The following is a 21,439-nucleotide window of genomic DNA, read 5'->3' on the forward strand; positions in this document are numbered from 1 at the left end:
CCTTAGCCAGCAGTCAAGGATGCTGGGAGCTGAAGTCCAGCAAAGGTCTGGAGGGCCACAGATTGCCCAGCCCAGGAATAGCAGCAATTCTGCAGCCGCTAAGGTTGAAGCTCCCCCATTCAGGGAGACGCGCTCAGCCCAAGTGCAAATACAGAAAAAGTGAATAATCATGATTTCTCTGTTAGGTGTGGCAGAGACCCTCCATGCAGAGGGTTCTCCTCTTTTGCTTCTTTTCTCATTTTCATGATGAGAAAGGGGAGAGGGAGCGGGTTTTAATGAGGAGATCTGAGCGATAAATTTCCAATTTTCCTTATTAATGGGGAAACTGTGCTAAACAGGGAAACGTGAGCCTTATCTAAATTCTCGGTATGAATCATTTAAGTGGTCTTTTCCTATAAAACGATGAGCGTTAAGCCAGTTTCCTATTGGAAGCCATCTCCTCCCCCCCCCTCCCTAATTTAAGACACAAGAGCAGCTTTAACTGCAGGGTGCTTATATCAATGCATCAGCTTCAAACCAGATGCACACCATAAATTTAAAGCACTAGAGCTGTGGGTGAAACCATAGAGCCTAGGATTTGCCGATCAGAAGGTCAGCGGTTCGAATCCCCGCGACGGGGTGAGCTCCCGTTGCTCGGTCCCTGCTCCTGCCAACCTAGCAGTTCAAAAGCACGTCAAAGTGCAAGTAGATAAATAGGTACCGCTCCAGCGGGAAGGTAAACGACGTTTCCGTGCACTGCTGTGGTTCGCCAGAAGCGGCTTAGTCATGCTGGCCACATGACCCAGAAGCTGTACGCCGGCTCCCTCAGCCAATAAAGCGAGATGAGCGCCACAACCCCAGAGTTGGCCATGACTGGACCTAATGGTCAGGGGTCCCTTTACCTTCACCTTCCTCATTTCTTAAATGCAGAAAGTGTTTGGCTGTTCCCAAGCAACTCTTATGGTGCTTAAACTACAGCTCCCAGAATTCTTTGGGGGAAGCCATGACTGTTTAAAGTGGAATCACAGTGCTTTAAAAGAATGCTGTGAATGTGGTCGTTCGGCGGCTGGTGGTGGATGCATGGAATTAAGCACTCCTGTACCACCTGTTTCTGGTCCCAGGTAATAACTAGATTTTCTGCAAAATGCCAATTGCGCCCAGGCCCATGGAAGGCCTTCGGGGTAGTTTCTGCCGTGCCTGAGAATGGAAGAAAGTCGTTTTGCAGAACCAACCCCCCCCCCCCCCGGCCCAAGCGAGCACCGCTGGAAGCTGACGCAGAGAATTCCTTGCTTTCTCTGGGAGAACGTTTGTAGAACAACCAGATTATCAGGCAAATCAGGCTAGAAAGCAAAGCTTTAGCTTAATCACTCCTTCAGGACAGAAGTCTTTGTTATATTTCGGCTTTGACCGACCCAATTCTTCCCTTCCCCCCCTTCAAAAAAAAGTTAATCTGCAATGTGGCCATTTGCAGCAACCTAGCCATTAATTAATAATGTCAAAGGCTCTGCCTGGCTCTTTGCCTGGGACCACATTAGGCTTAATACCTGGGAAACCGACCTGGAGCAGAAAACGTGGAACAGGAGGATAGAAGGAATTCTGAAAGGCCTCTTAACTCTGCAAGTTTTTTTGCTATTTCCCTGGGACGATTAAAGCCCATGGGTTAGTAAAAAAAGCTAAAGGTAAAGGACCCCTGGATGGTTAAGTCCAGTCAAAGGTGACTATAGGGTTCCGGCGCTCATCTCGCTTTCAGGCTGAGGGAGCCGGCGTTTGCCCACAGACAGCTTTCCGGGTCGTGTGGCCAGCATGACTAAACCGCTGCTGGTGCAACGGGACACCGTGACGGAAATCAGAGCACATGGAAATGTCGTTTACCTTCCCGCCACAGCGGTACCTATCTATCTATCTATTTGCACTGGAGTACTTTTGAACTGCCAGGTTGGCAGGAGCTGGGACAGAGCAATGGGAGCTCACCACGTCGTGGGGATTCGAACTGCTGACCTTCTGACTGGCAAGCCCAAGAGGCTCAGTGGTTTAGACCACAGCGCCAACCACATGTCTTGGTATTTAACACTCGGGTGGAAGCCAGGGGAGAAGTTGGATATTGGATTTGCGGAACTGAGAATCATCATCTTCTTATGTGCCAAAACAGAAGAGATGTGGACAGGATCCGTACACAATGCAGAGGTTATCGGTCTCCTGGAGAGCAGCTGGTCCAGAATCTGCGATCCAGCCTCTTTTGGATGAGAGTGGCGCTCTCTGTGAAGAGTCAAGTAAAGGGTTTCCCAAACGTGGGTCTCCATGTTTTTTTACAGACTACAATTCCCATCATGCCTGACCACTGGTCTTGCCAACTAGGGATGATTGGAGTTGTAGTCCAGAAAACAGCTGGGGAGCCGAGTTTGGAAAACACCAACGTAGACAGACAAAACTTTTTCTCCCTCTTACAACGCCAGAACTCATCGCCAAGCAGCAAAGTTGAATGCTAGAGGAATCAAGAGTGCAAAAGATAAAGGTCTTCTTCATGCAGCTCACGGGAGGAAGTGATGGCGACCAAACTGGAAGGCGTTTTACCGTTGATTTGGAGCAACTGTCAATCTGCGGGGAACCCAATTGCCGTTCACTCCGATACAGCAGTAAAAAGTGGGTTTTCCTGGGGAAAGCGTCACTCAACACACACACAACCACTTGGACCTGGGCCTAGAAACTTGTCACAAAAGACTGTCTGGATGAGCCCTTCGTTAGGCTCATTGATTTCAATGGGTTTACTCGTGAGTCTAATTTTTGTTAATTGATTGAATTTATATACTGCCCTAACCCGGGGGGTCTCAGGTCTGTTCACAGAATAAAATCAAGATATAAAACCACAAAATAACTAATAAAAATAAAACAACAGCCCAATAGCACCCCCCCAAAAAAAATCTCATTTTAAAAGAGCCCCTGAACCCAAAGGCCTGGTTAAAAAGGAATGTTTTTGCCTGGTGCCACTGCAGAGAGTAAAACTCAGGTAACTACCACTCATTGCAAATCAAGAAGCAATGGCCTGGTTCTGCCTGAAACAGAAGTTTCCTTCTGGGTTGAACCGTTCAGAGGCTCATAAACTGGATTTAAAACATCAAAATATAAACTTATGCCAGCGAGGAAAGAACTATCTCCCTGACATGCTAGTCATCTATAAAGAGAGAATAAAAATCCTGAGAGCGCCCACTTTCCATCTAGTGAGGTCCAACCCAGACACAAGTTTGGGAACTGAGGGCTCATCCACACTCCAGTTTGCCTCTCTCCTTGGAAAACCAGCACTGTACTGCTGAATCAGACCAAATGCCAACTGGGTTTTCCCGGGGAAAGCGGTGGGCGGCAAATGGAAAACCGCATGGACCTGTGCTTTTAGGCATGGGGAAAGCAGAAGGACGGACAGCGCCAACATACGTGCCAGGTTCCGCCCAATGCTGGGGAGACCCCCAACACACACGTGTGATGTCACACAGTGGGGGGAGGCCCAACAGGGCCTGCCGCTGCTGTGGGTAAGGCTACGCAGGGCCCATCACAGCGGCAGGTAGACCCGGCAGGGCATGTCGTGGCCACAAAATACTGAGGGACCCCAGCACCCTCCCTGAAAATGGGGGGGGGGCTCGTCCCCCATTCAGCGCCCCTGAATCCCTAAGCCTATACTAATAACCAATTGGACTGTTTCCTCATTTCTTAGGATGTGGGTGGCGCTGTGGGTTAAACCACAGAGCCTAGGTCTTGCTGATCAGAAGGTCAGTGGTTCGAATCCCCGCAACGGGGTGAGCTCCCGTTTCTCAGTTCCTGCTCCTGCCAACCTAGCAGTTCGAAAGCACGTCAAGTGCAAGTAAATAAATAGGTACCGCTCCGGCGGGAAGGTAAATGGCGTTTCCGTGCGCTGCTCTGGTTCGCCAGAAGCGGCTTCGTCATGCTGTACGCCGGCTCCCTTGGCCAATAAAGCGAGATGAGCGCAGCAACCCCAGAGTCGGCCACGACCGGACCTAATGGTCAGGGGTACCTTTACCTTTACCTTCCTCATTTCTTAAATGCAGAAAGTGTTTGGCTGCTCCAGGTTTGGATCTGGTGTTATTATTATTTTTTAATCACATTCCGTTGATGTTGCTTCACCCCTAGTTACCAATCTGTCTTGCAGTAAAGATACTGATTCGATCTACTTTGCCATAGATCTGGTCCCATTTCCTCAATCTTTATGAACAGAAATAAATGGTTTGGTTGGTTCACTCCAGTGTTAAGCAGCAACAACTATCATAAATTGCACTGTCTGTAAAATAACTCATGCACTCTTACTTGGAAGTAATCTCCCTTTAGTTTAGCTGCACTTGCTTCCGAGTAAACACGCAAAGCAATACCTGGAATGTATTTCTATGACTGTCTTGAGGAGTCTGTTCTTCCTAATTCAGTTCATTAATACGTTCAGCTAATTTTGTGTAATTTGGAACAATAAACATTTTGTGGGTTCTGTTCTTAATAATAATTTTATTTTTAAGCTTCGATTGTTGTGGGTGTTCCCCCGCCTCTCTCTCACACACAAACCTTCACGTATTTCAAATGTTTCTAGTAAAATATTGTGCAACTTTTCCAGTATGTCTGTGTTTTTAAAGTCAAGTACGTCAATAAATGTCACTGCTTTGCACCAAAGCGCAGGCCAGCTCTGTTTTAAAGTTTGTTGTCAGAAGTGCACATATTGTAAAAACAAAACACTGCACTGTTTTGCTCCCCCTTTCTTTCTCCACTTTATTTCTTTTAACTGAAATTCTCTTAATAAAATATTAACAATCATTTTTAAAAGTGCACATATGTTCGCTAATGTTAATTTTTTAAAAGAGGATATTTGAAACTTCACGGAGGCCTTGCACTCAGGTGACATCCCACACTGACAGCCTGAAAACTTTTCATTAAGTTAAGTGTCCTAAAAGACCTTCCCTGGCTCCCAGTACGTTTCTGAGAAGAATTCAAAGTGTTGGTGCTGACCTTTAAAGCCCTAAATGGCCCCGGTCCAGTATACCTGAAGGAGCATCTCCACCCCCATCGTTCAGCCCGGACGCTGAGGTCCAGCTCTGAGGGAATGCCCTCCTGACAAATCTCAAACAGATAAAAAACTACTTTTTGAAGACATGTGAAGGCAGCCCTGTATAGGGAAGTTTTTAATGTTTGATGTTACAGTGGTACCTTGGTTCTCAAATGCCTTGCTACTCAAGCAACTTGGAACCCAAACACTGCAAACCCGGAAGTGTTTCGGTTTGCGAACTGTTTTCGGAAGCCAAACATGCTCTGTTTTGTGTGTTACGCTTCTGATTTGAGTGCCACACTTCCATTTTGAGTATTATGCTTCCGTTTTGAGTGTTACGCTGAAGTCGATCTGTTTTTGCTATTTATCTTGGGTTTTTTGTTTTTGCGGCTCTTTTGTTTTTGTTACTGTGTGGAACCCAGTTCTGCTACTGATTGATTGTGTGGCTGCAGTACATTGTTTATTGCTTCCATTTTATGGATAGATGGTCTCGTTAGATCGTAAAATTCATGTTAAATTGCTGTTTTAGGGTGTGTTTTTAAAAGTCTGGAACGGATTAATCCATTCTGCATTACTTTCTATGGGAAAGCACACCCTGGTTTTGGAACGCTTTGGTTTTGGAACAGACTTCCGGAACAGATCAAGTTTGAGAACCAAGGTACCACTGTATATTGTTTTTATGTGTTGGACCTGCCCAGAGTGGTGGGGGCATTACAGTGGTGCCCCGCAAGACGAATGCCTCGCAAGACGGAAAACCCGCAAGACGAAAGGGTTTTCCGTTTGCGAGTTGCTTCGCAAGACGAATTTCCCTATGGGCTTGCTTCGCAAGAAGAAAGCCCATAGGGAAATCTCCGGGGACCTCTTTTAAATGCTGGCGGTGGGGAGCAAAGCCTTTCCCCCCCCCCAGCCTTCAGAAGAGGTCCAGGAAGGCCGGCGGGGGCCGAAAGGCTTTGCTCCCCACCGCCAGCATTTTAAAAGCGGTCCGGGATAGCAGGGAAGCGCTTCCCGCTATCCCGGACGGCTTTTGAAGGCAGGCGGGGGGGGAGCAAAGACTTTCGCCCGCCCCCCCCCGCCGGCCTTCAGAAGGGGGACCTCTTCTGAAGGCTGGCGGGGGGCGAAAGTCTTTGCTACCCCCCCGCCTGCCTTCCCGGGGGCTTTAAAATCGCCCTTTTAATCGATTTTAAAATACTGGCGGGCGGCAGCGAAGCCTTCGCTGCCGCCCGCCAGCATTTTAAAAAACCCCGGGACAGCGGAGAAGTCCTCTGCTGTCCCGGGGTTTTTTAAAATGCTGGGTGTGGGAAGAAAAGCCCTTGTCCCCCCCCCCAGCCTTCAGAAGAGGCCGGGGGACAGACTGTCCCCGGACCTGGTCTGAAGGCGGTTTCCATAGGAACGCATTGATTGATTTTCAATGCATTCCTATGGGAAACCGTGCTTCGCAAGACGAAAAACTCGCAAGAAGAAAGAACTTGCGGAACGAATTAATTTCGTCTTGCGAGGCACCACTGTACTATTATTCAGCTTGGGAGAAGCTCCAGGTTTGGGGAGGTCTGGAGCAGGTTGCCCCAAGCGGCCTAGTAACGGCATCGCAACGTGGATGCAGGTCTCTCTATCATTAAGGTGGCAACACCAGGAAGGTCTACAGTTGCCCCATCCTAGGCAGGGAACTGGCCCGCCTGGCAGCAGTGGCGTCCAGGGCACCAAGCTTGCCGACACACAAGATCTCAACTCCCGACAGCCCCACTCCTAAATCGGAATGTCCCAAAGCCATGTTTGCAATACAAGACATAAGACCACAGAAAGCTGTCTTGATCCATCTGGCTCAGTAATACTGGCACGGACTGGAAACAGATCTCCGGGATACTTTACACAGGAGTTTGCCAGTCTCGCCTGGAAATGCTGGGAATCGAACTCAAGACCTTCTGACAACGCAAAGCAGGTGCCCTACAGGACGGGGGCATTTGTACAGGAGAATCCCTGGGCAAGTGAGCAGAGAGGGCGGGGTGGGGATATAAACCTTTCCCCTTGACTGTTGCACTCCTCCAACCATCTCTCTGCCTGAGTTTTTGCACATAGCCAGCCAGATTTATTTGCAAACTTGCGATGCTGTTTGGGGAGAGATGGCTTGGAAGGAACGTGTTGCAGGGGAGAAAATGACAGCGAGGAAAGGGTTAAACACACACGGGTTACTAGGCAAAGCACAGTTTAGGAAGTTGTTTGCTGCAGTAAACATAGGTCTGTGCGACAGGAGAATGATTTTCTAGCCTCCTACTGATTTCTACAATTCCCTTCCCTTTCATTTTATGCAAGATATGTAGAGTTTTTTTGTTGGTGTGGGGGTTTTGTGTGTTTGTGTGAGTTTCTTACAACAAAACTTCTTGGACAGGAACAGCTCTATTCCTCCGCCCACCCGCCAAAGCCTGGATTAAATTAAAAACGGACTCTTTTCCTTTTCCTTGCTTCCGCAGACCTTGCATTTAAAATGGGGGGGACAGCGAAAAGAAAAGAACCTGTTTTGAATGGAACAGATTCTGTGCACAGCACTTTTAAACGGATAAGCTTTAAAACGGGTATAATTCCCCTCCATCAGTTGAACAGGAAATCTGTGTGCGCATCCCATGATTTCAAGGTTCCTTTCTCAGAGGATTAACGATCGCCTCCCGCTCCGCGCTGCCAGCAGGCGTAAAAAGGCAAATGTGAAAACACCGTAATGATAATTTTAAAGGACGCTAAATGCCGTCGATCAATCATTTCTGAAAGGAACTAAAGGAGGAACAAATGCCCGGGAATTCCAAGACTCTCTATCCGACTTATCCTTCTCTAAAAAAAACTTTCTGAGCAAATAATCAGTAGAACCCAGCAAATAATTTTCCCGGGGATTGGAGCTCACTCTGTAGTCTTAGGTACACCTGCAAATTTGTCAGCCTCAGTTTTTCTCCCTGTGAAATGGGAAATAATAGTGATCTACCCTCCAAGGCTCTTAGGGTGGTACAGTCGTACCTTGGGAGTCAAACGGAATCCGTTTCAGAAGTCCCTTCGACTCCCAAAACACTCGGAAAACAAAAGCGCGGCTTCTGATTGGCTGATTGGAAGCTCCTACAGCCAATCGGAAGCCGCGCCAGACGTTTGGCTTCCAAAAATAGTTCAAAAACTGGAACACTCACCTCCGGGTTTCGATTGTTCAGGAGCTAATTTGTTCGGGAGCCAAGGTATGACTGTATTCAACTAAGTTTTACTCAGCGCATGATCCTCTGGAAGGAATGAACATGGCTGAATTTGGTCCCTTAATTTCAATGGGTCTATTCGGAGTAAAACTTCGTTGACTACCACCCTGAGACGGGCAAAGGCGGCTGTGCACATAACAAATCAAACCATCATCAAGTTACAACATCCTCATATGATTCCAGGCCTTGCTTTTGAAAGACATGCAAAATATTAGAATCATAGAATCATAGAGTTGGAAGAGACCACAAGGGCCATCGAGTCCAACCCCCTGCCAAGCAGGAAACACCATCAGAGCACTCCTGACATATGGTTGTCAAGCCTTCTTCTCCAAAGAAGGAGACTCCACCACACTCCTTGGCAGCAAATTCCACTGTCGAACAGCTCTTACTGTCAGGAAGTTCTTCCTATTGTTTAGGTGGAATCTTCTTTCTTGTAGTTTGGATCCATTGCTCTGTGTCCGCTTCTCTGGAGCAGCAGAAAACAACCTTTCTCCCTCCTCTATGTGACAATCTTTTATATATTTGAACATGGCTATCATATCACCCCTTAACCTCCTCTTCACCAGGCTAAACATGCCCAGCTCCCTTAGCCGTTCCTCATAAGGCATCGTTTCCAGGCCTTATGAGGAATATTCCACCACAGACATCAAGTTTAGACGGCAAACTTTGTTCCAGATGGATAATACCCCTGAAAACTTGCCTTCTCCGATAACGCAGCCCGATTACATAGATGACATTCTGCCATTAATCCATGTGGCACGTTACAGTTTAATATGAGCAGAAGGGAAGAGGGAGTCCCTGCCCCAAGGAGCTTACAAAGAGATAGAAGGATACCAAAAGGCGAAGAAAGAAAATGCAGTTAACACATTAAGACAAGCCCAACGAGATCAAACCAAAAAGTCTACCTAACTGAGCATCCCGTTTCCTACACAGGCGGTCAGGTGCCCCCAGGGAAACCATAAGAAGAATGCAAATGCAAGATGCCCCCCCCCCCGCAACTAATATTGAGAGACAGACTGCCTCTGAATTTGGAGGTTTGAATTAGCTATTGTAACCCGTGGCTGCTGATGGTCCCATCTTGTACAGAAAATTTCCAGGATGCTTAGGTTTGGGTAGGAAAGGTGGGTTTTGAGGAAGAGGCAGCAGGAGGAGTGTACTGCAGGGATCAAAACCGAAAGCAGAAATGTTTCGTTAGCACCCATACCTGCCAAATAAATGGGGTGACAGGGTGCAGGCGGGGCTTATAATCCCACAGCCTCTTTCCGATATCTCTGTTTCCTTTTTCAGAGCCTCCAGCCCCCATAATCCTTAAGAAGGTGGGGGACACAGGAACATCAGAATCTGCCTTACAGAGAACTGGCTCACATAGCCCAGCACTGACTGGCAGCATCCCTCAAGGGGTTCAGGCAGGAGGCATTCCCACCCCTACCTGGAGCTGACCAGGATACCTTCTGTGCTTCAGCTCTGTGGCTAAAACTGCCCCAGTTCTCATGTTTCCGAATTAAGCAACTTGCCTTGCACTAAGTTGCACCATTGGTCCTCAATACTGTCTACACTGACTGCCAGCATCTCCCCAGGGGGTTTCAGCCAGGGAGCCTTTCCCGGCCCTATTTAGGAGCTGGACCGGGGTGAGCCTGCGCTGGTCTTCCTACCAGCCCGCCAAGAAGATGGCGATGTTCGCTGGGCGCTCCCTCTCTCTCCAGTTGCCTCGCTGCCGCACGGCACACAAAAGCGCCTCTAGGCAAAGGCCCAGGGGCACGGCATCTGAGACGCACCAGGCGCCCCAAAGAACGAGGTCCGCCTGTGGGCAGCAGGAGGGTTGCCGCCGTTTGGCCCAGCCCCGAAAGCAGGTGCGGTGCAACGGGGAGCTGCAGCGCTGCAGCATCACTGCCAGGGATCCAGGGCTCAGGTTGCACACCTCTTTTGCCCAAAACACCAGTTTTTTCAATCTAGGCAGTTGTGCATCCATGCGCTCAAGCCAGGATCACACGGATTAAGGAGGGAAGTTGTTCAGGTCCTCGATATCGGACACCGTTGACCTTGACCTCTGGGCAGAGCAGGGCAGGGGGCCACCAAGAGCTGGTTGCCCTCGTGACCTCCAAGTGACCTGACCAGGTAGGTCAAGCATCCCCACCTGGGCCCCACCCACCTCTCCGCTCTGCACCACTTTCGGCAAGCGTGCCTAACACCAAGCGCACGATATGTGTGTTGGAGAAGGGGGGGGGGAGGTCGCACCACCTGTCGCTGCCCAGGGGCGAGGCCGCTTAGTTTGCAATTGGGGGGGGGCGCGAGAGACAAGACAGGCTCACCCAACTCTAATCCACTTCCAAGGCGAGCTTTCCAAAGCAGCAAAGCTCCGAACCTCCTCTGCTATTTCTCTCTCTTTTCCCACATTTCCAGAACTCGGTTGCTTCCCGTCCCCATTCCCCCCCCCCACAAAAAAAGCTCGAATAATCAAGGAAATGGAGCGCAGGCGGAGAATGCAAAAGAGAAAGAGATGGGTGTTTGGCTTGCTTTAAAAAAAATTAAAATCTTGCAGCAGGCGAGAAGCAGCAGGAGGGTTTGGGAAGGGAGAGGGTTGCAAAGGGGGGGGGGGTGGGATCCGAGAAATTAAAACAACCACCACCACATATATATGCACACAAATAAACCCCCGACCACCAAGAGCAACAGCCGCCCTCCACCCGCGATCGTTTGATCTCCGCGCATGCAAAATAAGGTGCAGAGGGGGGTCGGGGGGTGGAGGAAAAAAGAAGAAAAAGACATATAAATAGACCGAAAGGAAGAAAAGGAAATCTGCCTCTCTCCCCCCCTCCTCTAATCTTTGGGGCGAGCGCGCGGGGCGGTGTTGAAAGGGGGGGGGTCGGAAGGCATACAAAATAATTAATTAAAAAGCCCAGGAAAAGCAATGAAGCAAAATGGCGACTTTTTATGTAGAAGGAGGAGAAAGAGAGAGAGAGGAAGGAAGGAAGGAAGGGAAAAGAGAGAGAGAGGGATGGGAGGAAAAGAAAAGGAGGGAGGGGTGGGGGGAAGGAGAGAGGGGTTTGGCCCCCTCGCCCTCCTCCTCCTCCTCCTCGCCCGGGGTCTCTCCAGCTCCGCGGGGCGCAAGGAAGCGGGCGAGCCGTGGGGAGGCGTCCGGCGAGGCCGGGCCGGGGCCACCGGGCGGAGTAAAAGCCCCTCTCCGGGTGGGGAAGGGCCGGAGGGAGGCGAGGCGAGGGCCGGGCATCGTCGGGGGGCTCCGGGCTTACCTCGGCGCGGGCGGGCAGCGCGCTCCTCTCGCTCGCTCGGGGCCCGGGCGCGCACAGCGATGCGCACGGCCAAAGCGCCCTCGCCGCCGCCGCCGCCGCCGCCGGCTCATGCGCGGAGACCCCCCCTCGCCGCCGCCACCACGTCGCCCGCACACTTGCACACACACACGCAGACACACAACCACAACCATGCGCCCACCCCCCGCGCGCGCTTTCCCCCCTCTCCCTACCTTCGCAGCCGGGCCGAGGGAAGCCGCTTGCAACTCTCGCGGTATTCCTCCCCCGGCTGCAGCCGGGGATCGGCGCCCGACGGGAGGAGGACGGAGCTGGCTTGGGTGGTGGTGTGTTTTTTTTTAGGGGGGGCGCGCACTGGGAGTGGGCTGGGTGGGTGGGGGTCCCCCAGCAGGTGCGCCGCGATCCAAGGGGGTCGGCGCAAGCAAGGGCGCTGCAGAAGTGGCCCGGCGCAGAACTGGAGTTGGGGGCGAAGGAGTTCAAGCTGCCCCTCTTAGGCTTGATCTGATTTTCATTTTTTAAATACTAATTCTTGTTTTCTGCATCTCCGCTGCGGTTGCCACCCACCGACTTTGCTCTTTGTTGCGCCACAGCGCAGATCATCGTCTCCTCATCGCGCAGGGAACTCTCTCTTAAAATATAATGGGGATGGGAGCATGCATGGGGGGGGTGCAGGGGGGGAATAAAACGCCCTCCCGTTTTTTAAAAATGTAAGGAGAAACCACAGACGAACCTGCCTTTAGTTACCTTGTTTTTTGCCCATGGAGTGCAAAAATTGACTACTGTGGCATCAGTTCTCCAGCATGTTCTCCAGGGCCCGCTGCATGCAGGATTCAATCCAGAAGGTGCAATCCTGGCCTAAGAAAAGCCTTCTGGATCAGGCCAGTGGTCCGTCTAGCCCAGCATCCTGTTCTCACAGTGACCGACCATCAAGCAGAACCCAAGCACAAGAATAGCCATAGTGGCCAGTAGCCACCGATAGCCCCTTCCTCCCATGAATGTGTCTAACTCTCTGTTAAACCTTAAAGCCATCCAGGTTAGTGGCCGCCATTGCTTCCAGCTGGAAGGAGTTCCACAGTTTAACAGTGCTCTTTGTCAAGAAGGGCTTGTTGTTGTTGTTTAGTCGTGTCCGAGTCTTCGTGACCCCCTGGACCAGAGGACACCAGGCACTCCTGTCTTCCACTGCCTCCAGCAGTTTGGTCAAACTCATGCTGGTAGCTTCGAAAACACTGTCCAACCATCTCGTCCTCTGTCGTCCCCTTCTCCTTGTGCCCTCCATCTTCCCCAACATCAGGGTCTTTTCCAGGGAGTCTTCTCTTCTCATGAGGTGGCCAAAGTCTTGAAGCCTCAGCTTCACGATCTGTCCTTCCAGTGAGCACTCAGGGCTGATTTCCTTAAGAATGGATAAGTTTGATCTTCTTGCAGTCCATGGGGCTCTCAAGAGTCTCCTCCAGCACCAGAATTCAAAAGCATCAATTCTTTGGCGATCAGCCTTCTTTATGGTCCAGCTTTCACTTCCATACATCACTACTGGGAAAACCATAGCTTTAACTATACGGACCTTTGTTGATAAGGTGATGTCTCTTCTCTGCTTTTTAAGATGCTGTCTAGGTTTGTCACCGCTACCTGTCCTCAATCTCCCAACATTTACTGGATGTCTACAAGTTTTAGTGTTGTGTGAGAGAGAAAGAAAATTTTTCTCCATCTGCTTGGAATCGTAGAATTGGAAGGGACCAGGAGGGTCATCTATAGTTCACCTCTCTGCAGTTCAGGAATCCTTTTCCCAATGTGGGGCTTGAACCCTCAACCCCTGAGATTAAGAGTGTCATGCACTACCAACTGAGCTATCCCAAGCCATGCATAATTTCCCGAACTTCTAAAATTACTCAGCTTTTCTCTTAAGTGGAAAGTCCCGAACGCCACATCCTTTCTTCGTAATTCATTCTGGCATCTCCAAGTAATCTGAACCCTGGGGAGACTATACTGAGCTACGCAAAATAATGGAGCTGGCTCAGTATTGGGGAGTTTCCTACATTCCTTCCTATCCTCTTTCGCTATACTTGGGGGGGGGTGAGTCTTGCATCACCTTATGAAGTAGGGATGGGGGCAGGTGGAGCCCTCTGTCACCAGACTTCAACTCCCATCGTCCCTGACTATTGGCCCTCTGGCAGGGGCTGATGGGACTTGGGGCTGATGGGACTTGGAGTCCAACAACTAACTAGAGCCACAGGTTCTCCATCTCATATATATATATATAAATATATGCAGCACACACACACACACTACTGCTGAGCTGTGGCCCGGAACCACAAAAAAGTTTTGTGGCACCTTGAAGATTAAGATAAATTAAGAGGGGCCTGTTGCCCCTTTGTTGTCCATAATGGGGGTATCTCATCCGATTCTGCTCCTATACTCCCATTGGGGTGTACGGGATGTTATGGGAGGAGTAGTACCTCTGGTGGGGGACACGCTGTGCTCCTTCTGGGGTAGTTTGTCCCTGCTTTTGGTCCCCACTCTACACTCACCTGTGGCTCGCAAGAAGCTGTCAGCATGCGACAGCGGCCACAATCCTGGGAAACGGCATAGGCCAGGTGAGGGCAGCCGATGGCTCTCAAACCCTCGGTAGGTTAGAGACTTCCTCTGCATGCAAAGACAAGCTGTGGCGGACTGAGCAGGTGAGACCAAGAGATGGTCCAAAGGTCAAGAAGGCGGTTTCTGCACGTGCTGTGGAAGGAAGTGAGGGGCAGGTGAGGCTCATCCACCTGGGAAGGGAGCCCATCTAAGAGAAGGAAAACTGATCCTGAACCTCTGCTGCCTTGCAGTATTCAGGAGAAGAAAAGACTAAGGAATAAGTGGTTGGATGGTGCCTTTTCAGGACCTTGCAGAGCCAGGCAGAGGCCCAGGCCAAGTAGATAATGTGCCCCACCTTTTTTTTTACCCTGGGGATAACTGAAGTCTAATAATAATAATAATAAATTTTTTTATTTATATTTAAAATCAAATTGATGGCAACCGATTAAGCAAAATTCTGTGCAGGTTGCCAGAGGAGGGAGTCAGGCTGCGCCCTGACCAAAGGCCTGGTGGAACAACTCTGTCTTGCAGGCCCTGCGGAAAGATGTCAGATCCCGCAGGGCCCTAGTCTCTTGTGACAGAGCGTTCCACCAGATTGGAGCCACAGCTGAAAAAGCCCTGGCTCTAGTTGAGGCCAGCCTAACCTCTCTGAGGCCTGGGACCTTGAGGATGTTATTATTTGCAGACCGTAGGCTTCTCTGTGGGGCATACCAGGAGAGGCGGTCCCGTAGGTACGAGGGTCCTAGGTCGTATAGGGCTTTAAAGGTTAAAACCAGCACCATAAACCTGATCCTGTACTCCACCGGGAGCCAGTGCAGCTGGTATAGTACCGGATGAATGTGATCTCGCAGCGAGGACCCCGTAAGGAGTCTCGCCGCGGCATTCTGCACCCGCTGGAGTTTCTGGGTCAGTCTCAAGGGCAGCCCCACGTAGAGCGAGTTACAATAATCCAGTCTGGAGGTGACCGTCGCATGGATCACAGTGGCTAGGTCAGGGCGAGAGAGATAAGGGACCAACTGCTTAGCTTGGCAGAGATGAAAAAATGCCGCCTTTGTTATAGCTGTAATCTGCACCTCCATAGAGAGGGAGGTATCGAAGATTACACCCAAACTCTTAACGGACGGTGCTGGCACTAATTGCACCCCCGCAAGAGATGGGAGTTGTATATAAATAATTTTCACAAAAGTTATGCTGACAAATAATTTTATTTCATTTTTTAAAAAAAATATTTATTTTAAAGCTTACAAGAAGAAAAAAGACGAGAAGAAAGAACAAAAGAGAGGGGGAAAGACAATACAATACAATATATAAACAATACAAAACACAACCTTAACACACTAAACTTAACTAAACAAAACAACAGTTTAAAAACATACATCATACCATTTCATTACTCTATCTTTCATTCCCTTGTTTCATCGACCTCCTCTCACCTCCCTTTTTGTATTCCACTTCTGTTAATTGTTTCAGCAATTCCTTTCCATCTTTCTCTATTTTTTGTCATATAAATATCAACATATTTTTAGCCTTATTTTCCATTAATGCTAAAATACTTATTTATGCTTAACTCCTTATAACATTTCTACTAAAGCCATAAAATTTCATTCCAACAATTTTTCTAACACTCATTAATTTTACAGTATTTCTATATATAAACTTTAAACTTTTCCAATCTTCTTCCACCATCTCTTCTCCCTGGTCTCGGATTCTGCCAGTCATTTCCGTCAATTCCATATAGTTCATCAACCTGGAGATCTTCTGTCCGAGGCCCTTAACTCTTTTCCAAGCAAATAATTTTATTTCAAGGCTTGAACCCTATCTGCATATAAAGACAAAAAGGAAAATATAGATATACAATAGTGCTTTTTAAAAATACATAGGGAAAAGGATTATTTTAAGTATTTACATTTACTTTCTTTTCTGTGAATTCTTGAATTACGCAGGAAAAACCAAGCAACTTCGCCTTATCATGGTTTATATTTATCATTGCTAAACCATTTAGGCGTTCTTGAGCCATGGTTGATTGAAAGAAGTTTTAATATATTAAAACTTCTCTCGTTGGAGGCCACTGTAGCTGGTAATGATAACAAGGCAGGCTTCTACACCTCTTGGCAACTCCTTCAGCCAAGCTGGTGCCAAAGTATTGCTCTGTTTTCTTTTGGACCACACCAGTGAGGCTGAGAGGGAGGTCCTTGTTCCAGCAGCCCAGGACCTCCATACACGCTGCCCAGGCTTGCACCCTTGGGAGGTTTCAGCGCTGCTCAGGCAGCAGTTTGGTTTCACTCCTGGAGGTTCAATCTGTTTTCCCTCTGGAACAGACTGCTGCCAACAACAAAGCAAAGGTTTTGTGGTACCTTGCAGACGTAAGATGCAATGCTATTTTTTTCTAGAAAAAGAGGTGCCTGGACTCACCATGAACACCTCCCTTGTTCTCTTATAAAGGCAATGGCACCCACCTGAGAGGTGCCAGAACTTCTGCTGCTACAGCGGCAAGAATGTTACTTGCCCAAAAACGGAAAAGAAGCAGAAGTCCCAGCAAAGGAAGAATGGATACAAAAATGTGTGTAATATGCAGAAATGGCAAAACTTACCGGAAGAATAAGAAATGAAGATAACAAACTTTTTTTTAAATAAAAGGATGGAAATGGTTTATTGAATATTTACAGATAAATTGCAAACAGATAAGAACATTAGCAGGATTATTGTAACAACCTGCAGTTTCATAAGAGTATATATTTAAAGAAGAGCAAATTAAGTTAATCTGGATATGCAGATGATATTAAGAATAAATTTAAGGACCCGCAGAAAGAGGGGGAAGGAAGTCAAGTTTTGAAATGTCAAAATGATTGTAAAATTAGTGAAATGTATAAACCTGAAAAGTATAATTATTATTTTTTTAAGAGAGGTGCAGTGCCAGAACTGACTTCTGGTGAGTTTAGCTGAAAAAGATGTTTATTGAGGCATAAGCCACACCATAGAATTGAGACGCCCTGTCCATTGCCCCATTGGTGTACATAATGGGTGGCTCACATGTACCCCACCAGATCCTGCTAAACTACAACTCCCATCAGCACTAACCACTGGCGACGCTCCCTGGGGCTGATGCAAATTGGAGTCCAACGTTTGGCTAGGCATGGATTTTATATTTTGACACAATATTTCCCCCCTACGTGAGAAGGTGGCTTGCCCACTTCCACCTAGCTCTGAAGGAGGAGAATGGCTGCCTACTAAGGTTTTAAAAAAAAAAAAGGCAAAGGACCCCTGGACAGTTAACTCCAGTCAAAGGTGACTATGGGGTTGAGGTGCTCATCTCGCTTTTCAGGCTAAGGGAGCTGGCGTTTGTCCATAGACAGCTTTCTGGGTCATGTGGCCAGCATGACTGAACCACTTCTGGCACAACAGAACACCGTGACAGAAACCAGAACACACAGAAACGCTGTTTACCTTCCCGCCACAGTGGTACCTATTTATCTACTTGCACTGGTGTGCTTTCCAACTGCTAGGTTGGCAGAAGCTGGGACAGAGCAATGGGAGCTCACTCCATTGCAGGGATTCGAACCACTGACCTGATTGGCAAGCCCAAGAGGCTCAGTGGTTTAGACCACAGCGCCAACCGCGTCCCCTAACGTAGTCAGAGTGCGCAAGCCATCTCTGGCTTTTTCATTTACAGCAATGGCAAAGACTGCAGCATCTCTTCCATTAACTCAGCCTGCAGGAGTTTGTTCCATCCAGAGGATGCAAATAGGTTCATTTAGGTTTGTTCATCAGGCTTAATCCTCCGCCTGCTCCCCTCCCCCCTTCTGGCAGCTGTCCCCTCCCTAAGGCACATTGATGTTTTTATCCCCAAGGGAACCCTCTGGAGAATGGTGTGTGTGTGTGTGTGTGTGTGTGTGTGTGTGTGTGTTTGAAAGTTCAATGGGAGTTTCTGAGGCAGTGGGAAACTATATTGAATGAACAGAAAATGGATGACTATGGTGACTGCATCCAATTAGATAGCTAAGCATCTTAATTCAGTTTATTTTTTGTTTACGCACCACATAATCATCAATACCTCTAAGCAGTTTACATAAAATGTACATTAAAATTACTGCTAAAATCAGACATTAAAAATAAAGAAGGCTTTTCTTTTCAAAATAGGGTCAATTTATTGCACTTGGAAGTGCGAGGCTGCCGTTGCACAATCACATCACTATAAGAACAGAAGAAGAGGAAGAAAAAACAGGTGTTAAAAAAAGTTATTTATGTATGCTACTACTGCGGTCCGTGTTTTGTTAGCCCCAAAATGGAAAAAGAGCGAGGTCCCAACCAAAGAAGAATGGCAACTTAAGTTGACAAAATATGCACAACTTGCAGACTTAACATATAGAATAAGAGAGCAAGAAGAACATACATTTAGAGAAGATTGGAAAACATTTATTGAATATATAGGGGGAAATTGTGTACAGCTGAAAACGCTGGCAGCAGTAAGATAAATTCAGCAGCATAAATAAGTTTTGATGGATGCAATAATGCAATACTGAATGGTTTAGTTTTTGTAAAATATGCAGGGATTTATGATGTGCAAAATGAACCATGGAAAGAGAAGAAGGGAAGTCACTGATATCTCAAGGATGTTGAAATGAGTATTTTAATTGTAAAATCTAATTAAAAAATTATATATATAGAAGAAGAGCCCCGATGGTTCGGGCCAATGGCTCATCTCACAGTGTATGCACTTAATAGATTATATATAAAAAGATAGATGGTTTTAATGCTACCAATTTTAAATTATTTTTTTCTATGCTTTTAGCGGTTCTTCTTTTCATCTGTAAGTCGGGGGGGGGAGCGGGATATAAATAGATGATGATGATGATGATGATGATGATTGGTTGGACCAGTTATGGTTGGACTGATTATGTCTATGCTGCTAAGCCGTCTTTCCTAATGGCTTCAGTGTGTTCCTAATATATAAGCTCCCTGATTCAGCAAGGATGATCCAAAGGTTGAAACAAGTTTGCATGTCCAGATTGTTCTTAATAGTTTGCATTCTCCTCCCCCCCCCCAAAAAAAAGGTACTGGGGAGAGAAGGGGAGACTCTGTCCAGATTGTGCTGTGTGCATGTGTGGAAATGCTTAATTTATTATTTATTTGACAGATTTATAGCCAGCTTTACAACATTTGTTTTCGGATGGGTTAACAGCTGAGTCAAATTACCAATAAAATTGCAGCAATCCTATTAGATTACTGAGGTTCACGTCCAATACCTAGATGAAGGTCGACTGGACCAAGCTTGGGTATTGAACATGCTGCTTTATGGAAGTGAAGAAGAGTTTGGATTTGATATCCCGCTTTATCACTACCCGAAGGAGTCTCAAAGCGGCTAACATTCTCCTTTCCCTTCCTCCCTGTCAGGGAACTGCCATCGGAGCCAGGAGTGGAGGGAAGGCTCTCCAGCGATGCTGGAGAAGGGCCCAGCAGGGAGAGAGGGAACTCATCCACTGAGGAAGGAAATCAGTGTGACACCAGGAAGAAAGGGGAGCAGGGGAGGGCTTCGGAGAGATGTCTCCAGGACTCTTCCACAGAAACTAGCGGGGAGAGCACAGGTCCTCCGCTGTCCACGCCCACCCTGTGCAGAAGACTTCCGCGCAGGGAGGCTAGGCGGAGACTTGGCGTCAAAGAACTTTTATGCTGGAAGAAGTTCAGGAAACGCCCACTGACGGATTCTGCCAGTGACTGACACAGCCGCGGAGTTAGGGCTGTACAGCCAGGGAAAGGTTTAACCAGGCAACTTTGCCAAGAGTAGAGGGAACTTACGCAAGAGCAACCCCAATTTCCATTACACCCCCCACAACAAACACTCTGTGACATGAGTGAGGTTGAGAGACTTCAGAGAAGTGTGACTAGCCCAAGGTCACCCAGCAGCTGCATGTGGAGGAGCAGGGAAGCGAACCCGGTTCACCAGATTATGAGTCCACCGCTCTTAACCACTACACCACGCTGAGTTGTGGGCAACTTACAACGGCCAGAAGCAAAGCCTTAATGCCTTCCCCAGGCACTGCGTCAGGAAGATTCTGGACATCCCATGGCAGGACAGAGCATTGAACAAAGAAGTTCTCTTCCAGGCCTACATTCCCAGCACGTTTGCACTCCTGTCTTAGCGGCGTCTATGATGGCTTGGTCCTGTTCACAGGATGTGTTCTATGGGGAGCTGGCTTCTGGCACCAGGCCAGTTGGCAGACCTACCCTGCAAATATGAAATAATAATAATAATAATAATAATTATACCCCGCCCTCCCCGGCCAGGGCCGGGCTCAGGGCAGCTAACATCGAATATAAATTACAATAAAACATAATGGGGGGGGGAGTTAATTAAAATACGGCTTAAAATTCTGCTTAAAATGCAGCCTCATTTTAGTAGTAGCCCATAAATCAAGACCATAAAGGGAGGAAACATCAGATATTCACCCGAGCCAGCTATCCATGCTGGTTCTACATGGGCCAGCAAAAATGCCAAGGGAAAATTTATACAGTGGTACCTCGGGATGTGAACAGGATCCATCCCGGAGCCCCGTTCGCATCCTGAATAGAGCGTAAGATGCAACTCTGCACCTGTGCAGGTCACATTTTGCCACTTCCGCGCATGCGCGTGACGTCATTTTGACCGTCTGCACATGTGCAAGCGGCGAAACCCAGAAGTAACACGCTCCATTACTTCCGGGTCACCGCAGAGCGCAACCCGAAAATACTTATCCTGAAGCATATTTATCCCGAGGTATGACTGTATACCAAATCCCATATAAGGGGTCAGAGTGAGTCCAAGCGGAAGGCCAGGCGGAACAGCTCCATCTTGCAGGCCCTGAGGAAAGATGTCAAATCCTGCAGGGCCCTGGTCTCTTGTGACAGAGCGTTCTACCAAGTCGGGGCCAGTGCTGAAAAGGTTGGCAATGTTAAGCCTGCTGTGTGGGAATCCCTTGCGGACAACCGCAGTGCTTGGAGACAGACACTCAGGTTGGTCATCCATAGCAGTGACCAGAAGAAAAATGGCCGCTGGGAGGAGCACAGAGAGAAGAAAAGCCGCAGTGCGCTTGCAGCAGCACAACCAGGTGCCTTCATCAGCCCCAGCTGCAGCGAAACATGTCTCTCCTGCATCAGTATCTACAGCCACAGCAGGCGCTGTAAGTCTCCACCAGTTTGACCTCACCCGCAAAGGCGCACACCTCCATTATCTCCTGAGATAGAACGGATGCCAACAACCGATTCAGATAGAGGCTGAAAAACTAGGCTGGAAACTTGAGATGGAGGGAGTGCATCAGTGTCGTAGCTGTCCGTGCCTCTGAGGGGAGAGTGTTCCACAACTAGGTGCCATCACAGAGAAAGCCTAGCTCCAGGTTTGCAAT

The 21,439-nt window shown here is 48.3% G+C and overlaps 1 protein-coding gene across 6 annotated transcripts in view; it reads right to left on the reverse strand.

The window, feature by feature from the left end:
* The window catches only part of ZNF512B (zinc finger protein 512B), a 43,147-nt gene extending 31,056 nt beyond the window's left edge, over positions 1 to 12,091 (reverse strand). For 4 of the 6 annotated variants that reach the window (XM_081916813.1, XM_081916812.1, XM_081916811.1 and 1 more), the window contains exon 1: positions 11,711 to 11,823. The gene's annotated coding sequence lies outside the window, so the exon portion shown is untranslated. Of the gene's footprint in view, positions 1 to 11,480; positions 11,576 to 11,710; positions 11,824 to 12,059 lie in introns of those variants that run through there. The other 2 variants (XM_081916810.1, XM_081916809.1) reach the window with 2 other exon arrangements.
* Between the last annotated feature and the right edge of the window lie 9,348 nt (positions 12,092 to 21,439).

The sequence above is a fragment of the Podarcis melisellensis genome (genome assembly GCF_964234715.1).
Source record: "Podarcis melisellensis genome assembly, chromosome: 6".
In the NCBI taxonomy this organism is placed as follows: domain Eukaryota; kingdom Metazoa; phylum Chordata; class Lepidosauria; order Squamata; family Lacertidae; genus Podarcis; species Podarcis melisellensis.